The sequence below is a fragment of the Muscardinus avellanarius genome, assembly GCF_963383645.1.
Source record: "Muscardinus avellanarius genome assembly, chromosome: 8".
Taxonomy (NCBI): domain Eukaryota; kingdom Metazoa; phylum Chordata; class Mammalia; order Rodentia; family Gliridae; genus Muscardinus; species Muscardinus avellanarius.
This window is the reverse complement of record NC_137794.1, coordinates 70,191,703-70,217,531: the sequence shown is the minus strand read 5'-3', so window position 1 is coordinate 70,217,531 and position 25,829 is coordinate 70,191,703. Positions and strand designations below refer to the sequence as shown.

At 58.6% G+C, this 25,829-nt stretch overlaps 1 pseudogene across 1 annotated transcript in view; it reads left to right on the top strand.

Annotated features, from left to right (window-relative positions):
* The window catches only part of LOC308266075 (amine sulfotransferase-like), a 44,334-nt pseudogene extending 25,448 nt beyond the window's left edge, over positions 1-18,886 (top strand). The window contains exon 7 of the transcript in view: positions 18,785-18,886. The product of the transcript in view is annotated as an amine sulfotransferase-like (transcript). The remainder of the gene's footprint in view (positions 1-18,784) is intronic.
* The last annotated feature ends 6,943 nt before the right edge of the window (positions 18,887-25,829 follow it).

Below are 25,829 nucleotides of genomic sequence, written 5' to 3'. Positions count from 1 at the left end.
AAGAAAATAGGCGGGCGTGGTGGCACATGCTTGTATCTCAGTATTTAGAAAGCTGAGACAGGAGGATGGCGGGTCATGGACAGCTTCAGCTACTTAGTGAGACCCTTTGCAACTCAGTGAGATCCTGTTTCAAAATAAAGAATTAAAAAAATAGGGCCAGGGATGTATCTCGGAGGTAGAATGCACCTGGGTTCCATCCCCAGCACTGCAAAAAAAAAAAAAAAAAAAAAAGAGAGAGAGAATGAGAGAGAATATTTTCTTGTAGAGTTGAATTAATAATTTGATTACACTTTATAGATACTATTTACTCAGTATAATTCCTGGTATATAGTAATATATGCTTTATTTCTAATATATTTATATCTTTCAGAAATTTTTTTTCTTCCTAAAGAATGGTCAGGCATAGCAAGCCAGACCCCTGGAGAAACCAGGCCCAGTAAGACGCTGGGTTCTGGGCGGGGGTCGCGGGCGGGGCACGCCAGATGGGGCCCGGGTCCCGGGACTCTGGGCCCCGGCCGAACTGCGCATAGCACACCAGACCCCTGGAGAAACCAGGCCCAGTAAGACGCTGGGTTCTGGGCGGGGGTCGCGGGCTGGGCACGCCAGATGGGGCCCGGGTCGCGGGACTCTGGGCCCCAGGCAGAACTGCGAGTAGCACGCCAGACCCCTGGAGAAACCGGACCCAGTAAGACGCTGGGTTCTGGGCGGGGGTCGCGGGCTGGGCACGCCAGATGGGGCCCGGGTCGCGGGACTCTGGGCCCCAGGCAGAACTGCGAGTAGCACGCCAGACCCCTGGAGAAACCAGGCCCAGTAAGACGCTGGGTTCTGGGCGGGGGTCGCGGGCTGGGCACGCCAGATGGGGCCCGGGTCGCGGGACTCTGGGCCCCAGGCAGAACTGCGAGTAGCACGCCAGACCCCTGGAGAAACCGGACCCAGTAAGACGCTGGGTTCTGGGTGGGGGTCGCGGGCTGGGCACGCCAGATGGGGCCCGGGTCGCGGGACTCTGGGCCCCGGCCGAACTGCGCAGAGCACACCAGACCCCTGGAGAAACCAGGCCCAGTAAGACGCTGGGTTCTGGGCGGGGGTCGCGGGCTGGGCACGCCAGATGGGGCCCGGGTCGCGGGACTCTGGGCCCCAGGCAGAACTGCGAGTAGCACGCCAGACCCCTGGAGAAACCAGGCCCAGTAAGACGCTGGGTTCTGGGCGGGGGTCGCGGGCGGGGCACGCCAGATGGGGCCCAGGTCGCGGGACTCTGGGCCCCAGCCGAACTGCGCATAGCAAGCCAGACCCCTGGAGAAACCAGGCCCAGTAAGATGCTGGGTTCTGGGCGGGGGTCGAGCACAGGGCACGCCAGCTGGGGCCCGGATCGCGGGACTCTGGGTCCCGGCCGAACTGCGAGTAGCACGTCAGACCCCTGGAGAAACCGGGCCCAGAACAGAAAAAGATAAAGAAAAACATCGGAGAGGTGGTAAGAAAGCCGTCATGGATGCCAGGACACTGGAGATGCAGAAAAAACTTATCTAAATGCACTGGAACTTATGGAAAAATTCGCCGTGAAAGAGGACTGCTATTTCTCTATATTGTTAAGAATCTCAGACATCACATATAAGGAAAGAGTTTAGCGGAGACCAAGGAGAAATGCGGTGTTGAAAGAGTTCTTCGCTATGGTGGTGGAGACTTGTATTCAGGAGAAGCAGAAACCGGATCTTACCAACTTTATTTTTTTGGAGAAATTACACCAAATGTCGAATGCTACCATCACGCATGCTTCGGAACACTGGACAACATTCAGAGTGGAAAAAGAGCCTGAGAAGGATTTGAAACGGTGGAGGCAGTGGCAATGCCAGTGGCCAATATTCGGGGGAGGCAGAGATCTGATACATTACAACTGGAACCTTTGAAATAATAACCACAGAGACAGTGATTGGAACCTGCTGAGGGGTTAGGCGGGCGCCGGGGCCAGTGGCCGACATCGGAGCTTGCTGTGAGGCAAGGCCACTACTGAGGCCTCCGTGGCCGGGATTGGAACCTGCAGAGGGGTTAGACCAATGCTGGGGCCAGCGAGGCCGGCATTGGAGCCTGCCATGATGCAAGGCTTGTGCTAGGGCCTCCGAGGTCGGGTCCGGAACTTGCTGAGGGGTTAGGCCGGTGCTGGGGTCAGCGAGGCTGGCATCGGAGCCTGCCGTGAGGCAAGGCCAGTGTTGGGGCCCCCGAGGACGGGACCGGAGCCTGCTGAGGGGTTAGGCCGGTGCTGGGGCCAGCGAGGCTGGCATCAGAGCCTGCCATGAGGCAAGGCCGGTACTTGGGCCTCCGAGGCCAGGATAAGAGCCTGCCGAGGGGTTAGGCCGGTGCTGGGGCCACCAAGGCCGGCATCGGAGCCTGCCTTGAGGCAAGGCGGTACTGGGGCCTCCGAGGCCAGGATAAGAGCCTGCCGAGGGGTTAGGCTGGTGCTGGGGCTAGCGAGGCCGGCATCGGAGCCTGCCATGAGGCAAGGCCGGTACTGGGACCTCCGAGGCCGGGATAAGAGCCTGACAAGGGGTTAGGCCAGTGCTGGGGCCAGCGAGGCCGGCATCGGAGCCTGCCGAGGGGTTAGGCCAGTGCTGGGGCCAGCGAGGCCGGCATCGGAGTCTGCCGTGAGGCAAGGCCGGTACTGGGGCCTCCGAGGCCAGGATAAGAGCCTGCTGAGGGGTTAGGCCGGTGCTGGGGCCAGCGAGGCCGGCATCGGAGCCTGCCTTGATGCAAAGCCAGTGCTGGGGCCTCCAAATCCGGGATCGGAGCCTGCCAAGGGGTTAGGCCGGTGCTGGGGCCAGCGAGGCCGGCATCGGAGCCTGCCATGAGGCAAGGCCGGTACTGGGACCTCCGAGGCCGAGATAAGAGCCTGCCAAGGGGTTAGGCCGGTGCTGGGTCCAGCGAGGCCGGCATCGGAGCCTGCCGAGGGGTTAGGCCGGTGCTGGGGCCAGTGAGGCCGGCATCGGAGCCTGCCATGAGGCAAGGCCGGTACTGGGGCCTCCAAGGCCAGGATAAGAGCCTGCCGAGGGGTTAGGCTGGTGCTGGGGCCAGAGAGGCCGGCATCGGAGCCTGCCTTGAGGCATGACCAGTGCTGGGGCCTCCGAGGCCGGGATCGGAGCCGGCCGAGGGGTTAGGCCGGTGCTGGGGCCAGCGAGGCCGGCAGCGGAGCCTGCCGTGAGGCAAGGCCGGTACTGGGGCCTCCGAGGCCAGGATAAGAGCTTGCCGAGGGGTTAGGCCGGTGCTGGGGCCACCAAGGCCGGCAGCGGAGCCTGCCGTGAGGCAAGGCCGGTACTGGGGCCTCCGAGGCCAGGATAAGAGCCTGCCGAGGGGTTAGGCCGGTGCTGGGGCCAGCGAGGCCGGCAGCGGAGCCTGCCTTGAGGCATGACCAGTGCTGGGGCCTCCGAGACCGGGATCGGAGCCGGCCGAGGGGTTAGGCCGGTGCTGGGGCCAGCGAGGCCGGCAGCGGAGCCTGCCGTGAGGCAAGGCCGGTACTGGGGCCTCCGAGGCCAGGATAAGAGCCTGCCGAGGGGTTAGGCCGGTGCAGGGGCCACCAAGGCCGGCATCGGAGCCTGCCTTGAGGCAAGGCCGGTACTGGGGCCTCCGAGGCCAGGATAAGAGCCTGCCGAGGGATTAGGCCGGTGCTGGGGCCAGAGAGGCCGGCATCGGAGCCTGCCTTGAGGCATGACCAGTGCTGGGGCCTCCGAGGCCGGGATCGGAGCCGGCCGAGGGGTTAGGCCGGTGCTGGGGCCAGCGAGGCCGGCAGCGGAGCCTGCCGTGAGGCAAGGCCGGTACTGGGGCCTCCGAGGCCAGGATAAGAGCCTGCCGAGGGGTTAGGGCGGTGCTGGGGCCAGCGAGGCCGGCATCGGAGCCTGCCGTGAGGCAAGGCCGGTACTGGGGCCACTAGGCCAGGATAAGAGCTTGCCGAGGGGTTAGGCCGGAGCTGGGGCCAACGAGGCCGGCGGCGGAGCCTGCCGTGAGGCATGACCAGTGCTGGGGCCTCCGAGGCCGGGATCGGAGCATGCCGAGGGGTTAGGCCGGTGCTGGGGCCAGCGACGCCGGCATCGGAGCCTGCCTTGAGGCAAGGCCGGTACTGGCGCCTCGAGGCCAGGATAAGAGCCTGCCGAGGGGTTAGGCCGGTGCTGGGGCCAGCGAGGCCGGCATCGGAGCCTGCCGTGAGGCAAGGCCGGTACTGGGGCCTCCGAGGCCAGAATAAGAGCCTGCTGAGGGGTTAGGCCGGTGCAGGGGCCAGCGAGGCCGGCATCGGAGCCTGCCTTGAGGCATGACCAGAGCTGGGGCCTCTGAGGCCGGGATCGGAGCCTGCCGAGGGGTTTGGCCGGTGCTGGGGCCAGCGAGGCCGGCATCGGAGTCTGCCGTGAGGCAAGGCCGGTACTGGGGCCTCCGAGGCCAGGATAAGAGCCTGCTGAGGGGTTAGGCCGGTGCTGGGGCAAGCGAGGCCGGCATCGGAGCCTGCCTTGATGCAAAGCCAGTGCTGGGGCCTCCAAATCCGGGATCGGAGCCTGCCAAGGGGTTAGGCCGGTGCTGGGGCCAGCGAGGCCGGCATCGGAGCCTGCGATGAGGCAAGGACGGTACTGGGACCTCCGAGGCCGGGATAAGAGCCTGCCAAGGGGTTAGGCCGGTGCTGGGGCCAGTGAGGCCGGCATCGGAGCCTGCCGTGAGGCAAGGCCGGTACTGGGGCCTCCGAGGCCAGGATAAGAGCCTGCCGAAGGTTAGGCCAGTGATGGGGCCAGCGAGGCCGGCATCGGAGCCTGCCTTGAGGCAAGGCCGGTACTGGGGCCTCGAGGCCAGGATAAGAGCCTGCCGAGGGGTTACGCCAGTGCTGGGGCCAGCGAGGCCGGCATCGGAGCCTGCCGTGAGGCAAGGCCGGTACTGGGGCCTCCAAGGCCAGGATAAGAGCTTGCCGAGGGGTTAGGCCGGTGCTGGGGCCAACGAGGCCGGCAGCGGAGCCTGCCTTGAGGCATGACCAGTGCTGGGGTCTCCGAGGCCGGGATCTGAGCCTGCCGAGGGGTTAGGCCGGTGCTGGGGCCAGCGAGGCCGGCATCGGAGCCTGCCTTGAGGCAAGGCCGGTACTGGGGCCTCAGAGGCCGGGATCGGAGCCTGCCGAGGGGTTAGGCCGCTGCTGGGGCCAGTGAGGCCGGCATCGGAGCCTGCCTTGAGGCAAGGCCGGTACTGGGGCCTCGAGGCCAGGATAAGAGCTTGCCGAGGGGTTAGGCCGGTGCTGGGGCCAACGAGGCCGGCAGCGGAGCCTGCCGTGAGGCATGACCAGTGCTGGGGCCTCCGAGGCCGGGATCAGAGCATGCCAAGGGGTTAGGCCGGTGCTGGGGCCAGCGAGGCCGGCAGCGGAGCCTGCCGTGAGGCAAGGCCGGTACTGGGGCCTCCGAGGCCAGGATAAGAGCCTGCTGAGGGGTTAGGCCGGTGCTGGGGCCACCAAGGCCGGCATCGGAGCCTGCCGTGAGGCAAGGCCGGTACTGGGGCCTCCGAGGCCAGGATAAGAGCCTGCCGAGGGGTTAGGCTGGTGCTGGGGCCAGAGAGGCCGGCATCGAAGCCTGCCTTGAGGCATGGCCAGTGCTGGGGCCTCCGAGACGGGATCGGAGCCTGCCGAGGGGTTAGGCCGGTGCTGGGGCCAGCGAGGCCGGCATTGGAGCCTGCCTTGAGGCAAGGCCGGTACTGGGGCCTCGAGGCCAGGATAAGAGCCTGCCGAGGGGTTAGGCCGGTGCTGGGGCCAGCGAGGCCGGCATCGGAGCCTGCCGTGAGGCAAGGCCGGTACTGGGGCCTCCAAGGCCAGGATAAGAGCTTGCCGAGGGGTTAGGCCGGTGCTGGGGCCAACGAGGCCGGCAGCGGAGCCTGCCGTGAGGCATGACCAGTGCTGGGGCCTCCGAGGCCGGGATCGGAGCATGCCGAGGGGTTAGGCCGGTGCTGGGGCCAGCGAGGCCGGCATCGGAGCCTGCCGTGAGGCAAGGCCGGTACTGGGGCCTCCGAGGCCAGGATAAGAGCCTGCTGAGGGGTTAGGCCGGTGCTGGGGCCAGCGAGGCCGGCATCGGAGCCTGCCTTGAGGCATGACCAGTGCTGGGGCCTCTGAGGCCGGGATCGGAGCCTGCCGAGGGGTTAGGCTGGTGCTGGGGCCAGAGAGGCCGGCATCGGAGCCTGCCTTGAGGCATGACCAGTGCTGGGGCCTCCGAGGCCGGGATCAGAGCCTGCCGAGGGGTTAGGCCGGTGCTGGGGCCAGCGAGGCCGGCATCGGAGCCTGCCTTGAGGCAAGGCCGGTACTGGGGCCTCAGAGGCCGGGATCGGAGCCTGCCGAGGGGTTAGGCCGCTGCTGGGGCCAGTGAGGCCGGCATCGGGGCCTGCCTTGAGGCAAGGCCGGTACTGGGGCCTCGAGGCCAGGATAAGAGCTTGCCGAGGGGTTAGGCCGGTGCTGGGGCCAACGAGGCCGGCAGCGGAGCCTGCCTTGAGGCATGACCAGTGCTGGGGTCTCCGAGGCCGGGATCTGAGCCTGCCGAGGGGTTAGGCCGGTGCTGGGGCCAGCGAGGCCGGCATCGGAGCCTGCCTTGAGGCAAGACCGGTACTGGGGCCTCAGAGGCCGGGATCGGAGCCTGCCGAGGGGTTAGGCCGCTGCTGGGGCCAGTGAGGCCGGCATCGGAGCCTGCCTTGAGGCAAGGCCGGTACTGGGGCCTCGAGGCCAGGATAAGAGCTTGCCGAGGGGTTAGGCCGGTGCTGGGGCCAACGAGGCCGGCAGCGGAGCCTGCCGTGAGGCATGACCAGTGCTGGGGCCTCCGAGGCCGGGATCAGAGCATGCCAAGGGGTTAGGCCGGTGCTGGGGCCAGCGAGGCCGGCAGCGGAGCCTGCCGTGAGGCAAGGCCGGTACTGGGGCCTCCGAGGCCAGGATAAGAGCCTGCTGAGGGGTTAGGCCGGTGCTGGGGCCACCAAGGCCGGCATCGGAGCCTGCCGTGAGGCAAGGCCGGTACTGGGGCCTCCGAGGCCAGGATAAGAGCCTGCCGAGGGGTTAGGCTGGTGCTGGGGCCAGAGAGGCCGGCATCGGAGCCTGCCTTGAGGCATGGCCAGTGCTGGGGCCTCCGAGCCGGGATCGGAGCCTGCCGAGGGGTTAGGCCGGTGCTGGGGCCAGCGAGGCCGGCATCGGAGCCTGCCTTGAGGCAAGGCCGGTACTGGGGCCTCGAGGCCAGGATAAGAGCCTGCCGAGGGGTTAGGCCGGTGCTGGGGCCAGCGAGGCCGGCATCGGAGCCTGCCGTGAGGCAAGGCCGGTACTGGGGCCTCCAAGGCCAGGATAAGAGCTTGCCGAGGGGTTAGGCCGGTGCTGGGGCCAACGAGGCCGGCAGCGGAGCCTGCCGTGAGGCATGACCAGTGCTGGGGCTTCCGAGGCCGGGATCGGAGCATGCCGAGGGGTTAGGCCGGTGCTGGGGCCAGCGAGGCCGGCATCGGAGCCTGCCGTGAGGCAAGGCCGGTACTGGGGCCTCCGAGGCCAGGATAAGAGCCTGCTGAGGGGTTAGGCCGGTGCTGGGGCCAGCGAGGCCGGCATCGGAGCCTGCCTTGAGGCATGACCAGTGCTGGGGCCTCTGAGGCCGGGATCGGAGCCTGCCGAGGGGTTAGGCTGGTGCTGGGGCCAGAGAGGCCGGCATCGGAGCCTGCCTTGAGGCATGACCAGTGCTGGGGCCTCCGAGGCCGGGATCAGAGCCTGCCGAGGGGTTAGGCCGGTGCTGGGGCCAGCGAGGCCGGCATCGGAGCCTGCCTTGAGGCAAGGCCGGTACTGGGGCCTCAGAGGCCGGGATCGGAGCCTGCCGAGGGGTTAGGTCGCTGCTGGGGCCAGTGAGGCCGGCATCGGGGCCTGCCTTGAGGCAAGGCCGGTACTGGGGCCTCGAGGCCAGGATAAGAGCTTGCCGAGGGGTTAGGCCGGTGCTGGGGCCAACGAGGCTGGCAGCGGAGCCTGCCATGAGGCATGACCAGTGCTGGGGCCTCCGAAGCCGGGATCGGAGCATGCCAAGGGGTTAGGCCGGTGCTGGGGCCAGCGAGGCCGGCAGCGGAGCCTGCCGTGAGGCAAGGCCGGTACTGGGGCCTCCGAGGCCAGGATAAGAGCCTGCTGAGGGGTTAGGCCGGTGCTGGGGCCACCAAGGCCGGCATCGGAGCCTGCCGTGAGGCAAGGCCGGTACTGGGGCCTCCGAGGCCAGGATAAGAGCCTGCCGAGGGGTTAGGCTGGTGCTGGGGCCAGAGAGGCCGGCATCGGAGCCTGCCTTGAGGCATGACCAGTGCTGGGGCCTCCGAGGCTGGGATCGGAGCCGGCCGAGGGGTTAGGCCGGTGCTGGGGCCAGCGAGGCCGGCAGCGGAGCCTGCCGTGAGGCAAGGCCGGTACTGGGGCCTCTGAGGCCAGGATAAGAGCCTGCTGAGGGGTTAGGCCGGTGCAGGGGCCACCAAGGCCGGCATCGGAGCCTGCCTTGAGGCAAGGCCGGTACTGGGGCCTCCGAGGCCAGGATAAGAGCCGGCCGAGGGGTTAGGCCGGTGCTGGGGCCAGCGAGGCCGGCAGCGGAGCCTGCCGTGAGGCAAGGCCGGTACTGGGGCCTCGAGGCCAGGATAAGAGCCTGCCGAGGGGTTAGGCCGGTGCTGGGGCCAGCGAGGCCGGCATCGGAGCCTGCCGTGAGGCAAGGCCGGTACTGGGGCCTCCAAGGCCAGGATAAGAGCTTGCCGAGGGGTTAGGCCGGTGCTGGGGCCAACGAGGCCGGCAGCGGAGCCTGCCGTGAGGCATGACCGGTGCTGGGGCCTCCGAGGCCGGGATCGGAGCATGCCGAGGGGTTAGGCCGGTGCTGGGGCCAGCGAGGCCGGCATCGGAGCCTGCCGTGAGGCAAGGCCGGTACTGGGGCCTCCGAGGCCAGGATATGAGCCTGCCTAGGGGTTAGGCCGGTGCTGGGGCCAGCGAGGCCGGCATCGGAGCCTGCCTTGAGGCATGACCAGTGCTGGGGCCTCTGAGGCCGGGATCGGAGCCTGCCGAGGGGTTAGGCCGGTGCTGGGGCCAGCGAGGCCGGCATCGGAGTCTGCCGTGAGGCAAGGCCGGTACTGGGGCCTCCGAGGCCAGGATAAGAGCCTGGTGAGGGGTTAGGCCGGTGCTGGGGCAAGCGAGGCCGGCATCGGAGCCTGCCTTGATGCAAAGCCAATGCTGGGGCCTCCAAATCCGGGATCGGAGCCTGCCAAGGGGTTAGGCCGGTGCTGGGGCCAGCGAGGCCGGCATCGGAGCCTGCCATGAGGCAAGGCCGGTACTGGGACCTCCGAGGCCGGGATAAGAGCCTGCCAAGGGGTTAAGCCGGTGCTGGGTCCAGCGAGGCCGGCATCGGAGCCTGCCAAGGGGTTAGGCCGGTGCTGGGGCCAGCGAGGCCGGCATCAGAGCCTGCCGTGAGGCAAGGCCGGTACTGGGGCCTCCAAGGCCAGGATAAGAGCTTGGCGAGGGGTTAGGCCGGTGCTGGGGCCAACGAGGCCGGCAGCGGAGCCTGCCTTGAGGCATGACCAGTGCTGGGGCCTCCGAGGCCGGGATCAGAGCCTGCCGAGGGGTTAGGCCGGTGCTGGGGCCAGCGAGGCCGGCATCGGAGCCTGCCTTGAGGCAAGGCCGGTACTGGGGCCTCAGAGGCCGGGATCGGAGCCTGCCGAGGGGTTAGGCCGCTGCTGGGGCCAGTGAGGCCGGCATCGGGGCCTGCCTTGAGGCAAGGCCGGTACTGGGGCCTCGAGGCCAGGATAAGAGCTTGCCGAGGGGTTAGGTCGGTGCTGGGGCCAACGAGGCCGGCAGCGGAGCCTGCCGTGAGGCATGACCAGTGCTGGGGCCTCCGAGGCCGGGATCGGAGCATGCCAAGGGGTTAGGCCGGTGCTGGGGCCAGCGAGGCCGGCAGCGGAGCCTGCCGTGAGGCAAGGCCGGTACTGGGGCCTCCGAGGCCAGGATAAGAGCCTGCTGAGGGGTTAGGCCGGTGCTGGGGCCACCAAGGCCGGCATCGGAGCCTGCCGTGAGGCAAGGCCGGTACTGGGGCCTCCGAGGCCAGGATAAGAGCCTGCCGAGGGGTTAGGCTGGTGCTGGGGCCAGAGAGGCCGGCATCGGAGCCTGCCTTGAGGCATGACCAGTGCTGGGGCCTCCGAGGCCGGGATCGGAGCTGGCCGAGGGGTTAGGCCGGTGCTGGGGCCAGCGAGGCCGGCAGCGGAGTCTGCCGTGAGGCAAGGCCGGTACTGGGGCCTCCGAGGCCAGGATAAGAGCCTGCTGAGGGGTTAGGCTGGTGCTGGGGCCACCAGGGCGGCATCGGAGCCTGCCGTGAGGCAAGGCCGGTACTGGGGCCTCCGAGGCCAGGATAAGAGCCTGCCGAGGGGTTAGGCTGGTGCTGGGGCCAGAGAGGCCGGCATCGGAGCCTGCCTTGAGGCATGACCAGTGCTGGGGCCTCCGAGGCCGGGATCGGAGCCGGCCGAGGGGTTAGGCCGGTGCTGGGGCCAGCGACGCCGGCATCGGAGCCTGCCTTGAGGCAAGGCCGGTACTGGGGTCTCCGAGGCCGGTATCGGAGCCTGCCGAGGGGTTAGGCCGCTGCTGGGGCCAGTGAGGCCGGCATCGGAGCCTGCCTTGAGGCAAGGCCGGTACTGGGGCCTCGAGGCCAGGATAAGAGCTTGCCGAGGGGTTAGGCCGGTGCTGGGGCCAACGAGGCCGGCATCGGAGCCTGCCTTGAGGCAAGGTCGGTACTGGGGCCTCGAGGCCAGGATAAGAGCCTGCCGAGGGGTTAGGCCGGTGCTGGGGCCAGCGAGGCCGGCATCGGAGCCTGCCGTGAGGCATGACCAGTGCTGGGGCCTCCGAGGCCGGGATCGGAGCCTGCTGAGGGGTTAGGCCAGTGCTGGGGCCAGTGAGGCCAGGATAAGAGCTTGCCGAGGGGTTAGGCCGGTGCTGGGGCCAACGAGGCCGGCAGTGGAGCCTGCCGTGAGGCATGACTAGTGCTGGGGCCTCCGAGGCCGGGATCGGAGCATGCCGAGGGGTTAGGCCGGTGCTGGGGCTAGCGAGGCCGGCATCGGAGCCTGCCGTGAGGCAAGGCCGGTAATGGGGCCTCCGAGGCCAGGATAAGAGCCTGCTGAGGGGTTAGGCCGGTGCTGTGGCCAGCGAGGCCGGCATCGGAGCCTGCCATGTGGCAAGGCCGGTACTGGCGCCTCCGAGGCCAGGATATGAGCCTGCCTAGGGGTTAGGCCGGTGCTGGGGCCAGCGAGGCCGGCATCGGAGCCTGCCTTGAGGCATGACCAGTGCTGGGGCCTCCGAGGCCGGGATCGGAGCCGGCCGAGGGATTAGGCCGGTGCTGGGGCCAGCGAGGCCGGCATCGGAGCCTGCCTTGAGGCAAGGCCGGTACTGGGGCCTCAGAGGCCGGGATCGGAGCCTGCCGAGGGGTTAGGCCGCTGCGGGGGCCAGTGAGGCCGGCATCGGGGCCTGCCTTGAGGCAAGGCCGGTACTGGGGCCTCGAGGCCAGGATAAGAGCTTGCCGAGGGGTTAGGTCGGTGCTGGGGCCAACGAGGCCGGCAGCGGAGCCTGCCGTGAGGCATGACCAGTGCTGGGGCCTCCGAGGCCGGGATCGGAGCATGCCAAGGGGTTAGGCCGGTGCTGGGGCCAGCGAGGCCGGCAGCGGAGCCTGCCGTGAGGCAAGGCCGGTACTGGGGCCTCCGAGGCCAGGATAAGAGCCTGCTGAGGGGTTAGGCCGGTGCTGGGGCCACCAAGGCCGGCATCGGAGCCTGCCGTGAGGCAAGGCCGGTACTTGGGCCTCCGAGGCCAGGATAAGAGCCTGCCGAGGGGTTAGGCTGGTGCTGGGGCCAGAGAGGCCGGCATCGGAGCCTGCCTTGAGGCATGACCAGTGCTGGGGCCTCCGAGGCCGGGATCGGAGCCGGCCGATGGGTTAGGCCGGTGCTGGGGCCAGCGAGGCCGGCAGCAGAGCCTGCCGTGAGGCAAGGCCGGTACTGGGGCCTCCGAGGCCAGGATAAGAGCCTGCTGAGGGGTTAGGCTGGTGCTGGGGCCACCAAGGCCGGCATCGGAGCCTGCCGTGAGCAAGGCCGGTACTGGGGCCTCCGAGGCCAGGATAAGAGCCTGCCGAGGGGTTAGGCTGGTGCTGGGGCCAGAGAGGCCGGCATCGGAGCCTGCCTTGAGGCATGACCAGTGCTGGGGCCTCCGAGGCCGGGATCGGAGCCGGCCGAGGGGTTAGGCCGGTGCTGGGGCCAGCGACGCCGGCATCGGAGCCTGCCTTGAGGCAAGGCCGGTACTAGGGCCTCCGAGACCGGGATCGGAGCCTGCCGAGGGGTTAGGCCGCTGCTGGGGCCAGTGAGGCCGGCATCGGAGCCTGCCTTGAGGCAAGGCCGGTACTGGGGCCTCGAGGCCAGGATAAGAGCTTGCCGAGGGGTTAGGCCGGTGCTGGGGCCAACGAGGCCGGCAGCGGAGCCTGCCGTGAGGCATGACCAGTGCTGGGGCCTCCGAGGCCGGGATCGGAGCATGCCGAGGGGTTAGGCCGGTGCTGGGGCCAGCGAGGCCGGCAGCGGAGCCTGCCGTGAGGCAAGGCCGGTACTGGGGCCTCCGAGGCCAGGATAAGAGCCTGCTGAGGGGTTAGGCCGGTGCTGGGGCCACCAAGGCCGGCATCGGAGCCTGCCGTGAGGCAAGGTCGGTACTGGGGCCTCTGAGGCCAGGATAAGAGCCTGCCGAGGGGTTAGGCTGGTGCTGGGGCCAGAGAGGCCGGCATCGGAGCCTGCCTTGAGGCATGACCAGTGCTGGGGCCTCCGAGGCCGGGATCGGAGCCTGCCGAGGGTTTAGGCCGGTGCTGGGGCCAGCGAGGCCGGCATCGGAGCCTGCCTTGAGGCAAGGCCGGTACTGGCGCCTCGAGGCCAGGATAAGAGCCTGCCGAGGGGTTAGGCCGGTGCTGGGGCCAGCGAGGCTGGCATCGGAGCCTGCCGTGAGGCAAGGCTGGTACTGGGGCCTCCAAGGCCAGGATAAGAGCTTGCCGAGGGGTTAGGCCGGTGCTGGGGCCAGCGAGGCCGGCATCGGAGCCTGCCTTGAGGCAAGGTCGGTACTTGGGCCTCGAGGCCAGGATAAGAGCCTGCCGAGGGGTAAGGCCGGTGCTGGGGCCAGCGAGGCCGGCATCGGAGCCTGCCGTGAGGCATGACCAGTGCCGGGGCCTCCGAGGCCGGGATCGGAGCCTGCCGAGGGGTTAGGCCAGTGCTGGGGCCAGTGAGGCCAGGATAAGAGCTTGCCGAGGGGTTAGGCCGGTGCTGGGGCCAACGAGGCCGGCAGCGGAGCCTGCCGTGAGGCATGACTAGTGCTGGGGCCTCCGAGGCCGGGATCGGAGCATGCCGAGGGGTTAGGCCGGTGCTGGGGCTAGCGAGGCCGGCATCGGAGCCTGCCGTGAGGCAAGGCCGGTACTGGGGCCTCCGAGGCCAGGATAAGAGCCTGCTGAGGGGTTAGGCCGGTGCTGGGGCCAGCGAGGCCGGCATCGGAGCCTGCCGTGAGGCAAGGCCGGTACTGGCGCCTCCGAGGCCAGGATATGAGCCTGCCTAGGGGTTAGGCCGGTGCTGGGGCCAGCGAGGCCGGCATCGGAGCCTGCCTTGAGGCATGACCAGTGCTGGGGCCTCCGAGGCCGGGATCGGAGCCTGCCGAGGGATTAGGCCGGTGCTGGGGTCAGCGAGGCCGGCATCGGAGCCTGCCTTGAGGCAAGGCCGGTACTGGGGCCTCGAGGCCAGGATAAGAGCCTGCCGAGGGGTTAGGCCGGTGCTGGGGCCAGCGAGGCCGGCATCAGAGCCTGCCGTGAGGCAAGGCCGGTACTGGGGCCTCCAAGGCCAGGATAAGAGCTTGCCGAGGGGTTAGGCCGGTGCTGGGGCCAACGAGGCCGGCAGCGGAGCCTGCCGTGAGGCATGACCAGTGCTGGGGCCTCCTAGGCCGGGATCGGAGCATGCCGAGGGGTTAGGCCGGTGCTGGGGCCAGCGAGGCCGGCATCGGAGCCTGCTGTGAGGCAAGGCCGGTACTGGGGCCTCCGAGGCCAGGATAAGAGCCTGCTGAGGGGTTAGGCCGGTGCTGGGGCCAGCGAGGCCGGCATCGGAGCCTGCCTTGAGGCATGACCAGTGCTCGGGCCTCTGAGGCCGGGATCGGAGCCTGCCGAGGGGTTAGGCCGCTGCTGGGGCCAGCGAGGCCTGCATCGGAGCCTGCCTTTTGCAAAGCCAGTGCTGGGGCCTCCAAATCCGGGATCGGAGCCTGCCAAGGGGTTAGGCCAGTGCTGGGGCCAGCGAGGCCGGCATCGGAGCCTGCCTTGAGGCAAGGCTGTACTGGGGCCTCTGAGGCCGGGATCGGAGCCTGCCGAGGGGTTAGGCCGCTGCTGGGGCCAGTGAGGCCGGCATCGGAGCCTGCCGTGAGGCAAGGCCGGTACTGGGGCCTCCGAGGCCAGGATAAGAGCCTTCCGAGGGGTTAGGCCGGTGCTGGGGCCAGCGAGGCCGGCATCGGAGCCTGCCTTGAGGCAAGGCCGGTACTGGGGCCTCGAGGCCAGGATAAGAGCCTGCCGAGGGGTTAGGCCAGTGCTGGGGCCAGCGAGGCCGACATCGGAGCCAGCCGTGAGGCAAGGCCGGTACTGGGGCCTCCAAGGCCAGGATAAGAGCTTGCCGAGGGGTTAGGCCGGTGCTGGGGCCAACGAGGCCGGCATCGGAGCCTGCCTTGAGGCATGACCTGTGCTGGGGCCTCCGAGGCCTGGATCGGAGCCTGCCGAGGGGTTAGGCCGGTGCTGAGGCCAGCGAGGCCGGCATCAGAGCCTGCCGTGAGGCAAGGCCGGTACTGGGGCCTCCAAGGCCAGGATAAGAGCTTGCCGAGGGGTTAGGCCGGTGCTGGGGCCAATGAGGCCGGCAGCGGAGCCTGCCTTGAGGCATGACCAGTGCTGGGGCCTCCGAGGCCGGGATCGGAGCCTGCCGAGGGGTTAGGCCGGTGCTGGGGCCAGCGAGGCCGGCATCGGAGCCTGCCTTGAGGCAAGGCCGGTACTGGGGCCTCCGAGGCCGGGATCGGAGCCTGCCGAGGGGTTAGGCCGCTGCTGGGGCCAGTGAGGCCGGCATCGGAGCCTGCCTTGAGGCAAGGCCGGTACTGGGGCCTCGAGGCCAGGATAAGAGCTTACCGAGGGGTTAGGCCGGTGCTGGGGCCAACGAGGCCGGCAGCGGAGCCTGCCGTGAGGCATGACCAGTGCTGGGGCCTCCGAGGCCGGGATCGGAGCATGCCGAGGGGTTAGGCCGGTGCTGGGGCCAGCGAGGCCGGCAGCGGAGCCTGCCGTGAGGCAAGGCCGGTACTGGGGCCTCCGAGGCCAGGATAAGAGCCTGCTGAGGGGTTAGTCCGGTGCTGGGGCCACCAAGGCCGGCATCGGAGCCTGCCGTGAGGCAAGGCCGGTACTGGGGCCTCCGAGGCCAGGATAAGAGCCTGCCGAGGGGTTAGGCCGGTGCTGGGGCCAGAGAGGCCGGCATCGGAGCCTGCCTTGAGGCATGACCAGTGCTGGGGCCTCCGAGGCCGGGATCGGAGCCTGCCGAGGGTTTAGGCCGGTGCTGGGGCCAGCGAGGCCGGCATCGGAGCCTGCCTTGAGGCAAGGCCGGTACTGGCGCCTCGAGGCCAGGATAAGAGCCTGCCGAGGGGTTAGGCCGGTGCGGGGCCAGCGAGGCTGGCATCGGAGCCTGCCGTGAGGCAAGGCCGGTACTGGGGCCTCCAAGGCCAGGATAAGAGCTTGCCGAGGGGTTAGGCCGGTGCTGGGGCCAGCGAGGCCGGCATCGGAGCCTGCCTTGAGGCAAGGTCGGTACTGGGGCCTCGAGGCCAGGATAAGAGCCTGCCGAGGGGTTAGGCCGGTGCTGGGGCCAGCGAGGCCGGCATCGGAGCCTGCCGTGAGGCATGACCAGTGCTGGGGCCTCCGAGGCCGGGATCGGAGCCTGCCGAGGGGTTAGGCCAGTGCTGGGGCCAGTGAGGCCAGGATAAGAGCTTGCCGAGGTGTTAGGCCGGTGCTGGGGCCAACGAGGCCGGCAGCGGAGCCTGCCGTGAGGCATGACTAGTGCTGGGGCCTCCGAGGCCGGGATTCGAGCATGCCGAGGGGTTAGGCCGGTGCTGGGGCTAGCGAGGCCGGCATCGGAGCCTGCCGTGAGGCAAGGCCGGTACTGGGTCCTCCGAGGCCAGGATAAGAGCCTGCTGAGGGGTTAGGCCGGTGCTGGGGCCAGCGAGGCCGGCATCGGAGCCTGCCTTGAGGCATGACCAGTGCTGGGGCCTCTGAGGCCGGGATCGGAGCCTGCCGAGGGGTTAGGCCGGTGCTGGGGCCAGCGAGGCCGGCATCGGAGCCTGCCTTGAGGCAAGGCTGGTACTGGTGTCTCAGAGGCTTGGATCGGAGCCTGCCGAGGGGTTAGGCCGCTGCTGGGGCCAGTGAGGCCGGCATCGGAGCCTGCCGTGAGGCAAGGCCAGTACTGGGGCCTCCGAGGCCAGGATAAGAGCCTGCCGAGGGGTTAGGCCGGTGCTGGGGCCAGCGAGGCCGGCATCGGAGCCTGCCTTGAGGCAAGGCCGGTACTGGGGCCTCGAGGCCAGGATAAGAGCCTGCCGAGGGGTTAGGCCGCTGCTGGGGCCAGCGAGGCCAGCATCGTAGCCTGCCGTGAGGCAAGGCCGGTACTGGGGCCGCCAAGGCCAGGATAAGAGTTTGCCGAGGGGTTAGGCCGGTGCTGGGGCCAGCGAGGCCGGCATCGGAGCCTGCCGTGAGGCAAGGCCGGTACTGGCGCCTCGAGGCCAGAATAAGAGCCTGCCGAGGGGTTAGGCCAGTGCTGGGGCCAGTGAGGCCGGCATCGGAGCCTGCCTTGAGGCAAGGCCGGTACTGGGGCCTCTAGGCCAGGATAAGAGCCTGCCGAGGGGTTAGGCCGGTGCTGGGGCCAGCGAGGCCGGCAGCAGAGCCTGCCGTGAGGCATTACCAGTGCTGGGGCCTCCGAGGCCGGGATCGGAGCATGCCGAGGGGTTAGGCCGGTGCTGGGGCCAGCGAGGTCGGCATCGGAGCCTGCCGTGAGGCAAGGCCGGTACTGGGGCCTCCGAGGCCAGGATAAGAGCCTCCTGAGGGGTTAGGCCGGTGCTGGGGCCAGCGAGGCCGGCATCGGAGCCTTCCTTGATGCAAAGCCAGTGCTGGGGCCTCCAAATCCGGGATCGGAGCATGCCGAGGGGTTAGGCCGGTGCTGGGGCCAGCGAGGCCGGCATCGGAGCCTGCCGTGAGGCAAGGCCGGTACTGGCGCCTCCGAGGCCAGGATATGAGCCTGCCTAGGGGTTAGGCCGGTGCTGGGGCCAGCGAGGCCGGCATCGGAGCCTGCCTTGAGGCATGACCAGTGCTGGGGCCTCCGAGGCCGGGATCGGAGCCTGCCGAGGGATTAGGCCGGTGCTGGGGCCAGCTAGGCCGGCATCGGAGCCTGCCTTGAGGCAAGGCCGGTACTGGGGCCTCTGAGGCCAGGATAAGAGCCTGCCAAGGGGTTAAGCCGGTGCTGGGGCCAGCGAGGCCGTCATCGGAGCTGCTGTGAGACATTACCAGTGTTGGGGCCTCCAAGGTCGGGACCAAAGCCAGCTTAGGGGTTTGACCGGTTCAGGGGCCAGCGAGACCAGAACTGGGTCCTCCCATGAGGCAAGGCCGCTGCTTGAGCCAGCGAGGTCTGGATCAGTCCACTGAGTAGCCAGGCCACTACTGGGACCATCAAGAGTGGGATTGGTACTTGCAACGCAGCATGCACAGAGAAATATCGCAGAAAATATAATTCAGACGCTTCTCTTAATCAGCAATAACTAGGAGGAAAAGGGCAACAGGAAGAGGTTGAGCTATAGAAAGGGCCCTATAGTGAAGCAACTAATGTGACCAATCAGAGGGTATGTAATACTGGAGGACGGAGCCTCTTTAAAACGCAGGAGGTACATAAACAAATGTATCAAAGTAAATCACCAAAGAAGTGTGGGACGGAGGGAGGGGGAGGGAATGGGACGGGGGCTGGAGGAGGGCTAATTGGATGATGTGTGCTTGTATATCCTCTCAAGTCTTGTACTCCAATGTGATTGATATATGACTACAATGCACCAATTTAAAAAATAAATTAATTAAAAAAATAAAAAAATAAAAAAAGGTAAAAAAAAAAAAAATGAATGGTCATGACTGAGTAGTGAAAGCCTAACACATGGGAAAAATAACTGTAGATCTGTTTATTGTGTTACTGTGTTCCTAAAGTTCTCTCTTAACTCATTCCTCTATGAGAAAAAGTGAACTATCATGTGTAGTGAATTATCATGTTTAATTTGATTAGAGAGGGGAATATTTTATTAAGCCTCAAATTTTAAATTTTGTAAAGATAATAAATATTCATATATTATTTCAAGTTACAATAGGGTACATTTTTTACTTATTTCTAGCTTTGATAGATTCTACATCTGGGGCAATGGGATTAAATGGGTTAAAATGGGTTGGGGTAATCTTCACCCCATTAGTATTCCTCATTCACCCAGGTGCCATTCATATATTTATCCCACTAGGTATCATTGGAGACTGGAAGCATCTTTTTTTTTTTTTTTTTTTTTTTTTGGTGGTACTGGGGTTCCTGGAAGCCCTTCTACCTCGGGGCTACACTCCCAGACCTATTTTTACATTTTCATTTTGGAAACAGGGTCTCCTAAGCCAGCGCGCGGCTGGCTTCGAACCTGCGCCATCCTCCTGTCTCCGCCTCCCAAGCGCGGGGATTACAAGCGTGCACCACCACGCCCGGCTGGAAGCATCATTTGACTGTGGAACAGAATGAAAGATTTGACAAAATATTTCAAAAGAACATGAAAGACTTTCCCTTAAAGTTCATCTGGGATATAAATGAGGAGTAGAATTTTAATTGCACTGTAAAATAATCAAAACCTAATTAGAGAATATGATTTAATATACATATTAATTTGTGCCTATTGTTATTAATTATAAAGCTTGCTAATTAACAAAATGAGTAAACTATGCTTAAGTACTATGAATGTGGTGAATGCTTTGAAATTTCAAATTTAAATGAGTTGAGAGATTGGCATTTTTGGTACCCTGAATGAAAATGCGAAAATACAAAGTATGAAACATGACTCAGAAATGTCTTTAGAGATTATTCTGTACTGTGAATCTAACTTTTATACACAATTAAATTTAGGATCAGTAAATATTAAAGTGACATTTTCTTTTAATTAAGATTTAATTTTTTGTTTCAAAATAAATGCGATAGTGAAAAATGCAGAAGTTTTATACAAATGCCTCTTTTTAGTAATTTAAATGGTCAGTTCGCAGTAAAACAAAACAGAACACTATGCACTTCTATCCAACCAGGGACAGTAGTGCATGCCTATAATTCCAATGATTTGGAAAGCAGAGACTGGAGGGTGGCAACTCTGAGGCTAGCCTGGGCAACTTACCCTAGCCCCCACCTCCAAATCTTAGTACTTAGCTCCTGTCTTAGTACTTGGGAGACTGAGACAGGAGGATCACAGTTTTGAGACCGACCTCAGCAACTTAGTGAGGCTCTCAGCAACCTAGCAAGATCCTGTCTCAAAACAAAAAAATAAAAAGGGCTGGGGTATAGCTTGGAGGTAGAATGCCTCCAAGGTCTTGGGATACAGTTCAGTAGTAGAGCTTTCCTAGGCTCCGTTTCCAGTACTGGGGAAAGTTTGTTCTATCTGTAATGTATTACTCACTAAAATTATGCCATGTAAATTTAATAATTAAATATTTAAGAAAATAATCTTAAATAATTAACTATAAGTAAATGCATTTATAAATCTCAAATGGATGTTAGTAGCATTAGGCATTTAATGAGGGGGGAAATATGTGAAAATAAAGAAAAACAAACACTGATAATTATAAACTCCCTTTCTGTGTCTGAGCATTTTTGGCTATGGAATGAAGATGGTAGTGGCCATTTGACAAGTGTCTTGGTTGAGAGTTTGAACGTCTTTGCTAATGGCATTGAGTGCTCTGGTGAAACTTCTGCCACTTGCAAGCCTTGAGGGAAAATAACATTTTAGTTATGTCTGTCAAAACACAGGATAAGGGAAATATCTTATGAAGGAACACATTGAGTCTTGTGAGAAAACTCCAAGAAGGACAAAGTTCTTTCACTCAGTGTGCTCTGTACAAAGATGTGTTCCTGACAAATCAGAATATTTTAATCAAACAGCCCATGAAATATGGTGTTTTTTTCTTTTTTGTAACCAGAAAGACTTTTTTGCAGAAAACCTTGACTTGGCTTTTTCCAAGAACACGATTTATTGTGTTATGAACCTGGTGCTGTCACGTAGTCTGTAACCTCTAATAACCTCCTGAGTTCTGCTAAGGAATAAAAACATTGCAGGTCTCAGAATAAACTGGCTATGGCATAAGACTGTAGTCCACCTCATTTATTCAGCTTCATGGTTCCAGGTCCAGCACCAACCTAGAGAATGGTGATAATGTCAAGTCAGGAGAGTGAGAGAAAAACTGGAAATGTTAGTTTGGAAAATTGTAGCCAGATATTAGAGAATACTAGAATTTAGAATTTGGTAAGAACTGCAAAAATGTACAAGATAATTGTTTGTTTAAATGTTAATTTTCTCTATTTATCCCCCTGTTGTTAAAAAAATAAATTAATATAATAGAGGAGCAAATAAGGCGACCTGAGGGGTTGGGAGGAGCAAAGAGGGGAACTCTCTAAAGCACTTGATGTGCTTAAACAAATATATCAAAGTCAATCACTAAGCCAAGCATGGGAAGGAGGGATGGAAGAAAATGGGGGTTGTGATTGGGTGAGGGCTACTTGGGTAATGTGTGCATGTATGTCTTCACCATCTTTTATCCCATTAAGATGTATGACTACAATGCACCAATAAAAAATTAAAATATAAAAAGATGACTAACATGTTTGCAAAAATAAGTCTGGTTAAAATCATCTAGTCAAATCTCACTTGCCTACTTAATAAGTGTGGCAAGACAGGGATTAGCCAAGCAGGCTCAAACTTTGCTTTGCTGGATATCTTCAATAAGGAATGTAAGAATGGACTTTAAAAAGCCTCTCTAGGCTAGGAAGCCAAGCTGAAGACTCATCAAAAGACTTCCCTGCAATATCTACACATTTGAGTGAATGGCTTTTTTTTTCCCTTAGGAAAATATCTTCAGTTTTCTGAACTTGTTAGAAAGTAAAACTCCTTACTTATCTCTAAAGTAACTACTAAGGAAAATACATATGCAAGGCACCAGGCCAGATTTTTCCCCAAAGGGTCTTTTTTGTTGTTGTTGTTCTATTTATTTTGTTACTGTTGTCTCTCTCTCTCTCTCTCTCTCTCTCTCTCTCTCTCTCTCTCTCTCTCTCTCTCTCTCTGCCCCCCTTCCCCTCCCCCCCGTGTGTGTGTGTGTGTGTGTGTGTGTGTGTGTGTGTGTTTTGTCAATCTTAGAGTTCTTTTAAGTTTTCTGGCCATATTAAAAAAAAAAGACATTCTAGTCAAAGCAAAGTCTTTGCAATATAATCTTATTACAAGTGTGAACAAGATTTAACTTTTGTCCCTTTTTAAAAATTTAGTGTGTTATAATTTTACATCATATTAGGGTATAGAGTGTTAGAAAAATACATGCATGGAACTCGATTCCCTCCCCAGCAGCCCCCCTACCCTCACCTTCGCTCTACAAGTCTTTGAGATTGGAATTGGTAATTTTGTCTATGTTCATAGCATTATTTCTACTATTGTGTTCTTTATTACTTCACCCCCACCTCCTTTCCTAAACATTCTCAGTCATTTTCCTGAAGTCTCTGCTCATCTTTCTGATGTTTCCAAATATCTAACTTTTACATATACGATTTACTTGTTCTTTGGGACTGGGTGTACTTACTTAGTATATTCTTGAGTTTCATCCATTTTTCTGCAAATGGTATAATTTTGTTTTTTATGACTGAATAAAACTCCATTGTTTGTATATACCAAAGTTTTTAGCCATTCATTTATTAATGGAACTCTCTGTTGGTTCCACAATTTGGCTAATGTAAATTGTGCTGCTATGAACATGGATATGCAGGTATGATTATATTTTGATTTCATTTCCTTTGCGAAGGTGGCCAGGAGAACTATGGCTGGGTCATATGGAAGTTCCATTTCCAATTTTCTGAGAAATCTCTACATTGATTTCTAAAGTGACTGTACTGTTTGAAGTCCCACCAACATTATGATAGGATTCCTATTTTCCCATATCCTCATCAGCACTTATTGTTTGTAGGCTTGATGATTGCCATCATAATTGGAGTGAGATAGAATCGCAATATAGTTTTGATTTGCATTTTTCTGATTGCTAAAGATGATTAACATTTTTCATATTTTTGTTGGTCATTTGTATTGCTTCTTTTCAAAGGTGCCTATTCAGTTCAGTTGCCCAATTTTTTAGTTAGTGTTAAGCTTTTTAAGCTCTTTGTATATTCCATATATTAGACCTTTGTCTGACAGTGAAGATCTTCTCCCATTCTGTAGGCTCTCTCTGTAGAGTCTTGATGGTTTTCTCTGCTGGCCAGAAGCCTTTTTAGTTTAATGCTATCCCATTCATTAATTCTTATTTTAATTTGCAGAGCTTTTAGAGTCTCAATTAGAAAGTTTCCACATGTACCTAGGTGTTGGAGTGTTGATCCTATACCCTCTTCTGGCAATTTCAAAGTTTCTGGTCTAATTTCTAGGTATTTGGACCATCTTGAGTGGACTTTTGTGCAGATTGAGAGGATAGAGTTTATATATAGTCAGTTTTCCAAACAGCATTTGTTGAAAAGGCTGTTCTTTCTCAAGTAACAAGTACCAGCAAGTTAAAAAAAAATCAATATAATTCATTGCATCCTCTCAGATCATAGTGGGTTGAAAGCAGAGATCAACAACAAGATTCAGGGAAACTACACAACCCATCAAGATTGAATGCTGCATTACTAAGTGAAGACTGGATTAAAAAAGAAATAAAGGGAAGTCGGGCATGGTGGCACATTCTTGTAATCCCAGCATTTGGGTGACTGACAGTAGGATTGTGGTTCGTAGACAGCCTCAGCTACTTAGTGAGGCCCTTTGCAACTCAGTGAGACCCTGTTTCAAAATAAAAATAAAGAATAAAAAATAGGGATGGAGTATATAGCTCAGAGATAGAATGCCTCTGAGTTTCATATCCAGTATTGCAACAAAAAAGTGAGAAATTCAAAATTACTAGAATCAAATGAAAATAAAGACACAACATATCAAAATCTATGAGACACCATGAAGATGATGTTAAGAAAATTTTGTAGCTGGGCGTGGTGGCGCACCCTTGTAATCCCTACGCTTGGGAGGCAGAGACAGGAGGATCGTGCAGGTTCAGAGCCAGCCGTGCTGGCTTAAGAGACTCTGTTTTGAAATAAAAAATGTATAAAAATAGGTCTGGGAGTGTAGCCCAGAGGTAGATGGGTTTCCAGAAACCTCAATACCACCGAACAAAACCAAAAAAAAGGAAAAAGAAAGAAAGAAAGAAAAGAAAATTTTGTAGCATTAAGCTCTCACATAAGAAAGATGGAAAGATTCAAAATAAGTAATCCAATGATGCACCTCAAAGCCTTGGAATAGCAGGGAAAAACTAAACCCCATGCCAGTAGAAGGTAGGACATAATCAAAATCAGAGAAATTTATGAAATAGAAACAAAATATATCTATAAGATCAAGAAAACAAAAAGCTTGTTTTTGAAAGTATTTAAGACTGACAACCCTTAGCCAACCTAACAAAAAGAAAAAACAGCCCCAAATCTCAACGTTAAGAGATGGAAATAGATATTACCACAGGTAATGTGGAAATCCAGAAGATTATTATAAACTATTTTGAAAATTTATATTTCAATAAAATAGAAAACCCAGAGGAAACTGACAAATTCTTAGATACCTGCAACTTACTTAAACCGAACAAGAGGACAGAAAACCTAAACAAACCAATAGGAAGCAAAAAAAAAAAAAAAAGTCAAAACAGTAATAAACGATCTCCTATCAAAGAAAAGTCCAGGCTCAGATAGATTCCTAGTTGAATTCTACAAGACCTTCATAGAAGAACTAATTCCAATGTTCCTCAAATTATTCCATGAAACAGAAAAAGAAGGAAAAGTACCAAATTCATTCTGTGAAGCCAGCATCAACTTAATCTCCAAACCAAATAAAGATAACACAAGAAAATTACAGACCAATAGCATTGATAAACATAGATGCAAAATATATCAACAAAATATTAGCAATTCTCATTCAGAACTACATCAAGAATATAGTTCATTTTGTTCCTTTTCTATTTGGAGGCCTAGACAACAGAACTGAAAGCTAGAATGTGATTAAATACTTTACCACTAAGTCGCACTAGTGAACACTTGCCCTTTCAAGACAATTTACTCTATTTGGTTGTTAAGATGACGATACTGTCTTTTACATGATCAAAGAAGTATTTAAATTTAGATATTATTTTTATATGCACAGTATAATTATTATGAGTACATCTTATGTATAAAAGGTACTGAAAGGCCCCATTTAGAAGAAAAATCACAAGCCCTAGCAGCCAGCTAATAGTTAAAACAAGCAGCTAATAGTTAAATAGAAAAGTATATATTACTGCAGCTTGCAGCTTAAGAAGCATAGCTTAAGAATGAGAAATATGTAATAAGCCCGCCCTGTTCCAGGAACGTACCTAGCATCTTATCTATACTGACCGGGTCAGCGCGCGCTCTGTGCCGGGAACCTGCTCACTACACCTAGTGTCTTATCTAACAAAATGTACTTTTTCAAATGATTTTGTAATATTTTGTAAACGCATGTAATTTGGCCCAAACCCCCCTAACTGATGGTCTTTTCCCTATAAATATCCACACTTTCAGTTGCTCGGGGTCGAACTCCTTTACGAGTCGACCCCAGTGCACTGGCTCCTTAATAAATTCTTGCCTTTTGCTTTTGCATCAAGGGTTAAAATTTCTCGTGTGTTCTTGACGTCGCTTATCCCGAGGCTGATTGAGGGTCTCCCCTCTGCGGGGGTCTTACAGTACTCTATTCTGAATGAAGATTCTTAATGATAATATAATTTTCATTATATAATTCAGAATGAAATTCACATCTCATTTCTCACAGATATGACAAACTTAGACATTTGCCTATTTTTATTTTTATCATAAAAGATATAGTATTTTTTAAAACACATTGCTAATTCCAGTATTTGGAAGGCAGATAGGAGGATCACAGGCTCAAGGACAGCTTCAGCAATTTAATGAAGCCTCTGGAGATTTTGTGAGATCCTGTTTCAAAATTAAAAAAAAAAAAAAAATAGGGCTGGGGATGTAGCTGGGAGGTAGAACCCCTCTGGATTCAACCCCAGTACCATCACCAAAAACAAAACAACAACAAAATAATCTCCTCATTGCATTTGTTCCAACACAAGCCCTCCTGTCTTCTTAATAACTAAAGACATACTTGAAATAAAACTGCAGCACCTACATGATTTCCCTATTCACAAGGCTCTTTAATAGGTTTGTTCTCTATGCTTCTTAACTAGCTAAATGATTTACTTCACCACCTCCTGGCACTGTTTTAAATTTAAATCTAGGGCTTTAATTTTTTTTTTTAATTTTTTTTTAGTTGTCCTACAACCTAGTAAAGACTATAGCTCTATGAATCAGCAGTGGCAGGGGTTTGATGTTATTTTCTAATCAAATCATCTTATTCTCCCCCACCCCAGGGCTAAAGATGAAAAACAGAGCTTTGAGCATGCCAGGCAAGCACTCTGCCACTGAGCTAAATCCCCAATCCCCGTCTT